Raw genomic sequence first — 14244 nt, forward strand, 5'->3', positions numbered from 1 at the left:
TCAAATATGGACTGATTCACTACCTGCCAAACAACTACTTCAACATGGAAAGGCTATACCCATTATGGCTTCATCCAGGATTCAATGTTGGTGTTTGTTCTTGGCTAATTATGAATATGAAATTGTGTACAAGAAGAATGTTGAAGTAGCGGATCTGTTGTCGAGGTTGCCATTGCAAGGGGAAACAGTTGATATCGACGGGATTCAGTTTGTAAATGCAATCAAACTCACGGATCGTCTGAAAGATGTCTTCCGAACTTTGCAAGAACAAGATGTGATGTTGAAACAGGTCAAAAGGTACGTTATGGAAGGTTGGCCAGAATCTAAGATTAAGGATCCAAATATAGATGCAAGTGAATTCGAAGCGTTGAGAAGAAAAATAAATGAACTACAATGTGAAGAAGATATATTGCTGTGGAGTTCTAGAGTTATTGTACCTAATTCAATGAGGCAACAAGTTTTGGAGAAAGCTCATGAGAATCACGATGGCGTAGTTAAAATGAAGTTACTATTGCGTGAAAGATATTGGTGGCCTGGTATAGACAAATGCGTTGAAAATCACGTAAAATCGTGTAACGTTTGTAATGCTGTAAAACTCGACACCAAAAAGAAAGAATACTATAATTGGAAGGAAGTAACTAAGCCGTGGGAGAGAGCACACATGGATTTCTTCTATTTTCAAGGAAAAGTGTTGCTTCTCGTTGTTGATGCATTTACTAAATGGCCAGAATGTGAAGTTGTATCTTCTACATCATTCAGGGATGTAAAAGGATTTATGTCAAGACTAAGTTCAAGGTATAATCAGCCATACACCTTAGTTACGGATAATGGTCCTCCCTTCCAATCTGCAGAATTCAAGAAATATTGTGAAGATCAAGGGATTGCTTTGATGCATTCACCAGCTTATCATCCGGCTAGTAATGGACAAGCTGAGAGACACGTACAAATTATAAAAAGTGCTCTGAGATGTAAATTGTACGAAACTAGAAGGGATGACAAGAATTTTGATTTAAATAATGCTTTGCTGGATGTGCTACATTGTGTCCGAATGGCTCCAAACACCGTTAATTTGAAATCTCCTGCTGAAATGATGTATGCATTTGAGCCGAGACCGAAAGATGATATAGGTCGGTTGCAGGATATTCCTGGTAAAAGCAAACGCGAGGATACCAGAGGAGGTGTCAAAGTTTGGGTGAAACTTGCCAACCGAGATTCCAGTGGTGCATCCTATGTTCAAGGTGAAGTTGTCCGGAGAGCAGGGACATATACTTGGTATATTAAAGTTGGTAAAGATGTTAAGTTAGTGCATGGGAACCAGATAAAATGGAGAAATGTGAGAGAAAATGATAGAGGATATCATCATGATATTGATGAAACAGGCGATAAGAATAATGACGCATCTTCAGAAGTCCACGAAGGAAGATATTTAGATGCGAATGATACGTTTAAGGATTACGAGAGAGGAGACAATCATGAAGTGGTGGAAGAAGCTGCAAGAGGTAACATTGATTTAGATAAACGTGAAGCAGCAGAGTCAAGAGTGTTAAGGAGAAGTCAGAGGCAAAGGAAACCACCTGACAGATTGGATTTGAGTGATTATGGTTAAAAGAAGTAAAGACATAAAACCAAAATTTTGCTAATGCAAAATTTCATCGACGCGGGGGAATGTCGTATGTGTGACGCTTATTGCGTAAATAGTCTGTATGGTTTATAAGTCCTTTGAAGTTGTCAAAATGTAGGTAAAAAGAGATTGTGTTTTGTCTTGTATAAATGGAGTTCATTATAGTTTGTTGAATGGAATTTGGTGATCAATTAAATATTGTTGAATTATGAATGCTTATCATTGATAATCTATTCGATACCTTGAGTGCGATCTGCGTGTGTTCCAAATACACAACACCTTTATTGTTTCTCCCTGCATAGTATCTTCTTCTTCATCGGCTCTCACACCTAGGACCTAGGAGATGCTGTAAGAGCATTACATGTTTTACGCCCTATTAATGTCGGCGTTTCCCAAATCTCCTTCTACATCAGCTCTTTCTGGGAATCTTCTTTCATCGTTGCAATAATTGCTTGTTAACTCTATTGCTTCATTCCATTCTTCTTCCGCCTGGGATACGCTTCTTCTTTCTGCTTCTTCATTTAAAGCCTGTCTCCCATGTTGTATTTTATTAATCATTATAATTCCTCTATTATTTTATATTTCTTATCCTATATTTACAATGGTTTGATCTATGCTCATTATGTTTAATTTGTTTTGTTTAATATAATCACTTTCTGTCTACTCTAATTTCGTCAATCAATTTACTTTCCGCCTTTCCGTCGCGCTGCCATCTATTGTTGCTTCCGCCAACTAATTCGCTTTATGTTGATCATTGGGGTCGGCCGTTCAGGCACGTAACAAGTGTCAAAAAGTGCAGCGAATTAGGCGTTGCTAAGGGCCATGTCTATCTGGTTCTGCTGTATGAAATGTTTGAGTAGCTGTTGTCGATCCTTGATACCGTCGGCATTCCAGGTTAGCATCTTCAGTTGTCTGTTTGCGATTTGTGTAGACACATCCATCATCGCACATGGCTGTGAGTGGCAAATCGTAAATTTGCTTGTCATGTCTGTGGCAATTATAGAGCGACCACAAGGAAAAAAACCTTGGACGAAAAGTCCCCGCGCAGCTTTCCCTTCTTCCATTCAACTCGGGCCATATGGAAGTATTTTGTCCACTCTCCCTCTCCCATTAAGAGGGACAACTGCCTCCCTTCGCCTCCTAATCGCCGCCACTGCACACACACACACAATAATAACCTAAATCAATAATGCTATACCCAGGCCACACTATCTCCCGGACCACATTCACAGCGCAGAATGGTTATTTTGACCAAATCCCGTTTTCCTGCTGGCCGCTTCGGGAAGGAGACATTCTAAGGTTGCCACTTGTTGCCCAAACAGGGGGGATGCGGTAGGCCTAATTCGCTGCTTGACCGCAAGTTTCTTCTTACGTAAACGCGAGAAGAGCAGGCGGTGACTGCCATTAAGGCCGTTCCCAGGCCGATTTTAAGCTTGGCCGTACCCTAGAATAATGATGATTTTGTGTGTGGGGGTGTGTGTTTGTGTGTGTGTGTGTGACAGAATTCTCCAAGTTTTACCAGCCCCCATAAAAGAATTGCTACATATGATGAGCGTGCGGCACGTGACCAAACATCTGAACGAATCTGGTGGCTTTCACCATGTGACACAAAGTCCAGTGCTGTTTTGGTTTTATGAATTTCAATCTCCGATTAGAGTGTGCCTGTCCTACAAATTTGTTAGGGCATCAACCTACACCCCCAAAAAATCCCGAACACACAGAAAAGTAGGTTTACGTGACCTTCGACAGATAATTCTCGACGCATATTACGCCATAAATGCTGCGAAACACTTGGCAACAGATAGAGTATTGTCTTGGCATTTCTCAGGCCACCAAAAGCACACATGTGGAGATATTCAGAAACTTAATAGGTTTCCTTAACAGAAATCAAAATCTCGTTAGCGGTTAGTCTAATGCTATTAATTTAGGAAATATTTCAATTTGTTATTGCGTAACGAACCGTAAAGTTCGTGGGATCTTACGGGTACCTAGAATGTTAACCAATTAATCAATGGGTGATGTATATTACTCATCATTCATCCTCTGATGAGAGCACTCCTCATTGGCATGACGAGTTAACGCTTGGCTATGCGAAAGGTACAAAATCACACTAAGGAACTAAACTACAGAAAAGACAATGGTCACTCGTTGGGTTTTGTGAACCGTTGAACCTGAATCATGGCTGGGTGTTAGGATAATTACCTGTCTATCTGAAGTATTAGGCTGAATAGAATATGCGAAGTCCTCTGTTAGCTTCTCCAATTCGTCGACCAGAGCGTCGTTCCACTTCTGACCTACTGCTCTGCTAACCACCTCTTCTCTCTCTACTCAATCCCAAAAGTCAGTCTCCTCTCAGCTTGTCTCACCTCTATATCACTAGGCCATCGAGCTCTTCCTCTATGCCGAATCGTGTTTTTAATTGCCACCATGCAAACCGCTGACTCTATAACCAGAAGTATTACCTGTTTCCTGAATGCTCAGGAGGTTTGCATGGCACAACACAATGCATTGTAAACATGCCTCAGAGGTTGAGACAACTGAGAAAAACAAGTGAATGCCCTGGTCAACGTGAAGCATTCAGAGAGACTTAATAAAATAAACATATAATCTTAGAGATTGATACGATTGGTAGTAATTCTACCAGACACTCTGTATATCGCAAACATTAAAGTTGAACTTTCCCGGCAAATGGAAGAGTCTCAGAGCACTAAAAATTGGCGTCGAAGTTACAATTTTCGCATTACGTTGTGAGAAACCTTGGGCAGTTCCGACAACAAATGTGAAAAATTTCGCGAGACACTAAAAATTTGCCAAAGGACCTGAATTCTCCTGGCAAATTGGGGCAATTAGAGAACAAAATGCGTCTCCCCCCATTTTTTGCAGTGTTGCCAGGATCTCTTACGTCGCCATGATGAAGAGGAAAGATTGATCGGAGGCATTCTTACCCTCGCTGTAGTCAAGTTTCAGTGTTCGGCTTTGGAATCTTGCAATCGAGCGTTCAACGTTTGAATCCTTGCCTGCGCACTTGTAGATTTATTTGGCTTTACGTTACTGCGACTTTTGGCTAATCGCGAAGATGAAGGTGGGTGATGGTATTATGAAATTGATGAAGGGCACTCACAAACAGCTCCCATGCCCAGGCCGAGTTTCTAACCCGGAAACCCTTGTGTTGCAGCACGCTGTGCTAACCAATCCTCTACGTATACAAATATTGGATAGCAAATGAAACACAGTTGGTCCAACATTAGAATCACCTTCTGCAGTCTTAGGAAAATACCCTATCCTTACTTCAGTTGGCACAAGAGTTTTAATAAAACACTTGTACTAAGACACTGATACATACAATTACATGACAAATAATATCCAATCGTTCCTTGTACTTTTATCGGTTTAAAAATGTTTATCTTTTTATAGATAAAAATACAGGGCAATTCAAAATGGATGATGCAACTTTACAGTTATTATGATGTAACTATTTGCGATAGAAAATCAGACAAGGCATCAATATAAATAAAAACTCTGGAAGTTTTACTCCCACTTAGCGGGCTTATGCTGCTTTGGCGTTGCTCCACCAGGATCGCCAGTGTCGCAAAATGGCTAATGACAAGTAAAAGGCGTATTGTGTGTTGGAGCTATCGAGAACTGATTCACTCACAATGGTGCAAAGACATTTCCGCATGCGTTTCGGTAGTAATGAATATGTTTCACCCTTCGGAAAGATTTCCAAAGTTACAACTGCGAATTGTTAGGGCATCGAAACCGTTGACAACGACTTCTGTCTCGTGCATAGCAAGTGCTTGATTATCGTTTGGACCTTTTCCACATTACACGTGGTTTACATGTTGTAAAGTGAGTCATGTGAGTAAAACTTCCAGAGTTCTTCTTTATAGTGAGGCCTTGTCTGATTTTCTTTCATAAATAGTAATGTCATAATGACTGTAAAGTTGCACCATTCATTTTGAATTACCCAGTATTGTTTGTTAACTGCGATAAAATCCTTCTACACTGAATTTCTAATTTTTTCCCCCGTGCCCACGCACAGACGAGCGAAACAGACACGGAAAAATACAGAGAGTATGAGAGTGTGTAACAGGAAATTAGAGAGAGGGTAAGTGGAAGGGGGAGAAATAGTGAAACTCTAATGGTGTAACAACCCTGTAAGGACCAGTGCCTGCCTTTTAATTTTTCATTGGATCAGCGCATCGAGTCCCATCGCCGCTGTTTTCTGACTTTCGAGACCGGAACCCGCTACTTCTTCTTTTCAAGTAGCTCCCAATCAGTGGCGTGTACTGAGTCCAAGATCTGGGCTATGTCACGTGGTCCCAGGCTATGAATAGAAATAAATTTACCAACTCCTAAGAAATCAGGTTGCCAACTCATAAGAAAGCAGGTTGCCAACTCATAAGAAAGCAGGTTGCCAACTCATAAGAAATCAGGTTGCCAACTCATAAGAAAGCAGGTTGCCAACTCCTAAGGAATTAAGTTGCCAACTCATAGGAAATCAGGTTGCCAACTCATAGGAAATCAGGTTACCAACTCATAGGAAACCAGGTTGCCAACTCAAAGGAAATCAGGTTGCCAACTCTTAAGAAATCGGGTTGTCAACTCCAGAATCAGCACCATCATCTCACTGTTATGAATAATATTATTTACAATTGCTGATCGATTTTTCTCCTGAATTTTATTCTCTATTGTGTGAATATGCAAGTGTAAGAACACTTTTACGTGCTGTATGATTTCTATAGTGAAAAATAAGTGTTTATAACGTTGGGAATAACAATCTGTTCTTAATTTTATCTACTGATCGTATTTATTTATTTATTTATTACTCTTGTTTATCAAAGCGAAGTTAAGGCTTTGTAGCCTTTTCTACCATTTAATATTGTTGACTTCGAAATTTCAGTAGAGGAAAAGGTCTAAATATGGGCCCCCTTTTTATGTTGTCATTTTCGGAGGAAAACAACATAATATATCAAGCAACTGCCTTTAAAATGCATATCTATGAAAATATACTTAAATGTAATAGCATGCTAAGTATAGAAGGTCTCCATTTTTTTGAAAAAAGCAATTTCCAAAAAATGGTAAAATGATGTATTTCAAAATTGTGGTCTAAATATGAACTACTAGTGGCAATATCACAAAAAGCAATTAAAATTTTATAAAAACAGTCATTTATCACCAAAACATTATAAAATTCATATTTATGAATAATCTGTTGTTTTGAAACTCACGCGGAATGGGAAAAATCGAAATTAAGAAAAACATCCAAATATTTGTTGAAAGTATAATCTCAACATTAGACCTCATGTCATAGCCCATATTTAGACCATCACATATTTTTCTTCAATTTATTTTCGCTCTCTGTGGTACATATTTCACAAACAAATCATGGCATTATAAAAGCCCACATTTGTTTTATGTACTGCTAATATAATATCCTATGCAAAGTAGATGAGAATTCAGAAAACGCCGAGTTAAAACATATCTGCAAAAAGTTTTCTGGAGTCGCAATTCTATAACAGCGTCCAAGGCCGAAACTAACCACCACATTCTCTTGCGAATTGGCGCGGCAACCTTTGTTCTTGACAGATAACCAGTTCCCATAGCCTATGCCAGGCTGCAGAACCCGAGAGCGCTGATTACTTCAAAACTCATATTTAAACTTTCGCCCATATTTAGACCTTCTCCTCTATACGAAAGTTAGGAAACAATTTAAACCATTATATAAAAATGGGACTTGAAAACAGAAACAAAAAAAAACATAAAATTACATTCAGAATTTAGAGTCTGGCCTGTACACACGGTCATACAACCAAACACACACTCACATATTCATGACAGTAATTTGAAATATTAAGTTGAATAAGGGGTTTCAGTGTTTTTGTGCACTTAACTGTATTCAATTTGTCCCTTGCACTAATGTGCTAACTATTTGTGCCCAGTAAAAGATGGCTCCAAAATTAGGCGCTGCAGTCGAAATGTAACTCGAAAAATTTCGGTTCCATTACAAGGCTCCAAGACTGAACTGTTGGACCATTCTCGATGTAAGTTCGCTTCAAGTGCGGTCTTCCACCTGTCGGACACGGACTGTACTGGCCCACTAATATTTCTCACGAAGAACCGTAAATATCGCACCTCCTGGCAACCCTGCTCCTCCCTCGCATTCTTCATTGAGTACGGCCTGCTTTATTCCGTGAAGAGGGCGCTGCAATCTCGCGGTAACTGTGTTTTCCTTCGTGTCATTTGAGAGACTTCAGAGAAACGCCGACACACAAAAACAACGAAGGCAGGTGTCCTTTCTTTGGGAAAATGAGGTGTTTTGGGGCCTCTGCCCCTCCCCCGAGAGCATCGGAATCCTCTGTTATTGGAGGAAAACTTCGCCTGTGGGAGTGCTGGCCGCTGCCATGAAACATGATACTAATCAGGGAATTGAATATATTCCACCCTTTCTCTCCCCAGTCTTTTGTCTTCTGCTCTTTTGTCTGTTACGACGCTCCGTTTCCTCAAATCGCCTACAGTATGTGTTTCCTTGTGATGAAAAAGATTGTTATGTCCTTAACCTTGCTATGGAGCCGTGAGCGGTGTTGGACGATATTTGTACTAGCGTAGATGTACTCTGGTGATTTTTGAACCGGCTCTGTGACTATGGAGGGGCAAAACTGAAAGAAAGTGTGATTTAATAATAGAATAATACTCTTCTCATATTATGACGTCAATTGTATTATGACGAAATTCTGTAATTGTATCTTGAATTAGGCCCGTACCTAGGGGAGGCCACATCCGAAAATGTGGAACAAAGACAAGATCAAAAATTCTGTTGGATTAATTGAATTATCCACGGGCCACCTTACCAAACGGTGTGCAATCACAGCGCAGAGAGCTAATTTTTGACAAAATCTTGTTTTCCTGTTCGCTTCTTCGAGGAAGAGGGATTGTAATGTAATGTTGTCGCTTCTTGCTCAAGCGGTAGGTCTACTTGGCTGTTCGACCGCCAGTTCCGTCGCAGGTAACCGCGGCAACAGAGGGTCACTGCCAGAAACGCCGTGACCGTGGCGGGACTGTAGGTTATTTTACGTCGCATTTCTGCCTCTTTTGGTTAATCGCGACGATGAGGATGAGTGTGATATGATAAAATTGATGAAGGGGCACTCAGAAGGAACACCCATGCCCAGGCCGGGATTCGAACCTGGAACCCCTGAAGTCATAGCGCGCTGTGCTAACCACTCCGCCACGGTGCTTGGAGAAATGCTGTTGGAGTAAAAGATGTGACCACAAAAGCTATAGTATTGCAGTAGCGTTGAAATATTAGCTACGGTCCAAAGTAACGGAAAAAAATCAACTGATCGACAGATCCCCCCCCCCCCACCCCCGACCCGACAACAACACAGTCGCTTACAGACAAAGGCTGTCACACAGCGTACAGCTTGGTGCTTATTTTATACATGCAATTTTCAGAAATATTCAAATAGAACTTTGTTCTGCAGATTAACAGTGTTTCCAAGTTTACTTTAATTTTCTTACACCAGGACCATTCAACTGTGAAAATCTTCTCACCAAATAAAGTTAGGGGAAAAATAACTGCATATTCTTATTTCTGAGAAAACGCACATGTTAAATGATATGCTACATGGACCCCCTTCCCATTTGAAAACCTGGATGTAGTTCCAAGATGGCGGCTTTCAAGATGGCCGCCATGATACACACTAGTCCCATCTGGTGTGCTCCCACACCAATTACTAGGGAGACAAATTTATCGTTAATAAAAACTGAGGAGAGCGGTAAATATAATGTTAGATCAGCGGTATATACCAGCGGTGGAAAAAAAAACAGACTAATCTTATCGCTGCTACAGCTAGCAAGTTCAATGAAACTGGAATTTGAGTAGACATTCGGGGGAAGAAAGGAATGCAGCTTGACAGGGAGCGAAGTTTTCGAACTGAGATTATGTGCATGGGAAATTCCAATTTGCAGCGTCTTCCTGATGTGATCGAAAACAAAACGTTCTTCAGCTGCAAGTGGTAGGAAACTTTAGGCAAACGTTTCGTTACAAATCGACGGTTTGCGCGCGCAACCTCGATTGCCGGTTTTTGCCTGTTTTCTACTTAATTTGATAATATTTCACGGTTATTTCGCGAAAAAGCGTTCATGTCGTGGAAAAGCACACATTTCGTATTACTTCGCGAATAAAACTCATGCATATTTCATCATTGGGGGTGTAGTTACGTCCAGAATGTTAAAAATTGCATCTTTTTTTCACATTTCGCGATTTCGCGCATCGCGAAAATTCAATGTCCCTACCAATTACCCATATCCGAAATTTAATCACCCTCTGTCACGCCTTTTTCTACTTATTAGGGTGTCCTGGGACTTTTGACTCACATATATAAATTAAATGATTCATAATAGCAATGATTATTAAAATGAAGAACATGTGAGTTTACAACAAAAAAAATCGAGCTATTTTCGCATCACAACTGCAGTTCGAAAAAGACCTTGCATCAATGGCCATGAAACTAAAATTACTCAATATTGCATTCATTTGTGCAAGGACGAAATCGAAATTCTTAAAAAAAAACTTAAAACAAATTCATGTTAATTTCGTAGATTTTTATGGGTTCACATTAAAATGTGTCATAATTCGAGGAGGGCAATGGCCCCTACGCTGGGTACGGGTCTGCCTTGAATGTTTAGAGAGAGACGAGGGTTAAGATTAAATTTCTGAAGAGCCGAAAATATGGTGTAATAATTCATTAGAATTCGTTAGAAAATATTGGTGAAAGCATTCAACCTTATCTTGAACACACTAGGAAAAAGCTTCATTTTTATAATTGTAATGGATCTAAGAATGCAATTGTTTTAATAAAAATACTAAGTCGTGGTCATGCGATAACTGCATATACATAAAATAGACATTTTAAGGTGTCATAATTGTGAATGTGGTAATTTAAGGGGTCATGATCATCATTATATTTTGCAATGTCCTATTCACGCAGAGAAACGAAAGATTTTCAAAAATTAACGTGCCTTTTCCCATAACTTTGACGCACCATATGAGACAAGCTAATATGAAATTGTAGATTTGTTTTTATACTGAACGAATGACTATAGTTACAGAAACGTAAGCAGACTACTGCGTTATTCACTCATTATACAAGTTACCGCTTGTGCCTCCTAACGCCTTTTCTGCCCTTGGCACAGTAGTTCTAGCTGTCACCGCTAGAGTGCAGTACATTATGTATCAGACATTCAAGAGTTACATATTTTCTATTTTACCACTTTCAGTATTTGTATTAAAATATAAGCTGGACAGTATCTTAATTATCGTCGAGAAAGCTCTAAAATTAGCTTACTTAAGCAGGAAATAATATTTATAGCGAATAGAGAAATCTATACCTCAGTCAAAGTTTTGAGATCATTTTTAATAATCCACAAAAGAATTTCTGTCAGTTAACTCCCAAATAGCCTTATACTTTGCATAAGTGGACTTAAAATATCAAATCAAACTATCAATCTTCCATCAAGAAATGCGCTATCAAAATTCTGAAATTCTGTGTTTGCAGTAAGTAAATAAAACTACTATTATTGTTATTATTATTATTACGAGCATTACTAGTTATACTAGTAAATATATTAGCATTCACCAATTCATTAGGAATTTCTTTCGAATTTGTGTCGAGACGCAGCAATTTAAATTCTTCATGCAGGCCCGCATTAAAACTACATGTACAGTGGGATCCATGAGTATTACCAAACAAATTGTCCATCACCAAGTTTGCTCTCTTTATTTTACGCAAACTAAAAGGATACAAGAGAGAAATAATGAAAGTAGTCATGGACAATTTGCCGAGCAATACTTGTGGATCCCACTGTACGCTTCTTGGTCATACTTATTCACTGCTCTAGAAATAACGGAACAAACACATAACAATAAAAACCTCGATGCGGACTAACTTGAGCAAGAAACTGCTGCCTGTTTGAATTATAGCATTTGGATTGTCATGCGCAATTAGCTAAAAGTGGCAGAAAAGCGATGCTAAACTTTAAAAATAACAATTTTCTGTGAATAACTTGAAACAGTGTTTCCATGACGCTAGTTTTAAAAATGCCATAGACATTTTTAGAATGAAACGTCTGAAATTTAGATCTAATTTTCGAATACACATCTCGATTTTTATAAAACGGGGGATTTTTACAATATGTACGGGACGACCGGGACAAGTCTCCTATACGGGACTGTCCCGGTCAAAACGAGACGTATGGTCACCCTAACCAAAAACTTATCAATTGATGCACTAAAGTTGCCCTCTCCTAAGAAACAAGTTTAGAGTTTGATGCATTTTCGTACATTGTTTGTAAAGTTAAGGCCAAATTGCATCAGACGATGCAAGTGAGTATTTCTTTCTATGTCGAGCTTTACTATTATGCATATTCCTGCATCTTTCTCGATGCAGTCAAACATTGAGCTACAGACTTTATGCATTTTTTTTTGTTTGTTTGTTTCAGATGATGCATTTACTTTTCTTAGTCCACACTAGAATTGAAATGTGACGAAAGCGGTAATACAAAACTCATGTGTAACCGGTCATAAAATATAGGGTAATTCAAAGGGAATGGTACAACTTTACACAGTTATAATGACGCTACTATTTATGATAGAAAATCAGACAAGGACGGCATCCTATAATGAAAAAGTCTGGAAGTTTTATTCTCACGTAGCGGGCTTATACTGCTTTGCCGCTGCTCTTCCAGGATCGCCAGTGTCGCAAAATGGCTAATGACCAGTAGAAGGCGTATTGTGTGTTGGAGCTATCGAGAACTGATTGAATCACAATGGCGCAGAGACATTTCAGCATGCGTTTCGGTAGCAATGTATATGCTTCACCCTTCCGAAAGATTTGCCAAAGGTACAACTGCGAATTGTTAGGGCATTCGAAACCGTTGACAACGACTTGCTGTCTTGTGCATAGCAAGTACTTGATTATCGGTAGGACCTTTTCCACATTACACGTGGTTTTTATGTTGAATCTTGATAATGTGAGTCATGTGAGTAAAACTTCCAGAGTTCTTCTTCATAGTGAGGCCTTGTCTATCATAAATAGTAAAGTCATAATAACTGTAAAAAGTTGCACCATTCATTTTGAATTACCCTGTATTAGTGGAAATATAGAAGAGGATTTTCAGCCTTTACACTACTCATTGTGCAATAATAAACCTATTACAAATACATCATTGTGCCCTATATCTTTTTTTTAGTGGAATTACAAAACAAATTGTTGTAAACAACAATAACAACAACAACTGACGAATGAAAATAGCAATCGTATTAAATATCTTGACCAATCGTTTCTCGGAAACTGATCTAGGCAATCGAAACGTTAATTTGTCCCGTATTGGCAAGTTTAATGGCACTAATAAGACAATTTATGGCAGGAGAAGAGAGTGAGATAAAATGCATTTTATTGAAAAAAATAGCTCCAAGAAGAGTAATGTAGCTGAGGCTAAGCATGAATAGATGTAGACGGGAAATATATTTGGAATGCGTAATGCCAGTAATCTCCAATTTCCGGGACTATGAATCTTGCAAACCCGGGATTTCGGGACGCTAGCAGGGAACAGGATCCCGGTCTGAGGTAGAATATCGCTTTTATATCTGTCGTGTTGTTAATGGTGAACACACTCAGTTTCCAAAATGAAACTTGAGATATTATATTTTCATTTTATATGCTGCATATATGCTGATTCTGATTGACAATATAATCGAAATATTTAAGCTTCAAACCCTGGAGTTCTTTTTCGGACACCCTGTATAATTATGTTTAAATTACGAGTAGTTGTCAACCTCTGGATCTAATTAACCTCTCGGGAGCGGTATAATAGATGCTAGGGGCCGGTACCGGGTCGCGGCCCGTCGGTTGAGAAACGCTGCTCTATTAGAAAAATGCATGAATGAATTGATTTATTTTATATCACGTTTCTGCCACTTCTGGCTAATTGCGAAGAAGATGATGAATGATGATACCGTATCAATCTCTTCTAAATTGAGATTTATAGCTAGCCTGAATTCATAACCCCTGTCGCCAGCTCTCTCAGGCTTTCAAAGAATGTCACATCAGTAATTTACAAATCCTTCCTGGTCTATTGGAGTTAAGGTGCTGATCAGCTGGTATTTCAGGGCAACGACCAGGGAAAGAAAAAAGAGAACAAAACAGAGAGCAACGTGTGGTTTGAGGTCTTTTGCCTGGAATCGCCGAAGAAGAAGAAACTGAGGAGATTGAGCGATCAAACACGTTTCGATATGAACAGCTATCAGCGGGGAATTGTATCATCAGAGACAGACAGGTATTGTTACTTCCAACCATGTTGATCTAGACTTGAAGGTACAAATCCGAAAGCTTGTGTTTTGCCATTTCCAAGTGTGTAGTTAGTACCTCTCGCCCATTACCATTAGGCTTACCTTGAAGGGCGAGTGCTCAAATGAGGAGGATGAATGATTAAGCGAGCTACATCACCCCCCTCAATGGTTAAGGTTCTTGGTTCGATCCCACGTACTCAGAGTACGTTACGATACAATGAAATAGATGATGGGATAAGTACAAACACATATGGACAGGACAGAAGCACCA

Source organism: Lepisma saccharinum, chromosome 19, assembly GCF_977018435.1.
Source record: "Lepisma saccharinum chromosome 19, izLepSacc3.1, whole genome shotgun sequence".
NCBI classification, from domain to species: Eukaryota; Metazoa; Arthropoda; class Insecta; order Zygentoma; family Lepismatidae; genus Lepisma; species Lepisma saccharinum.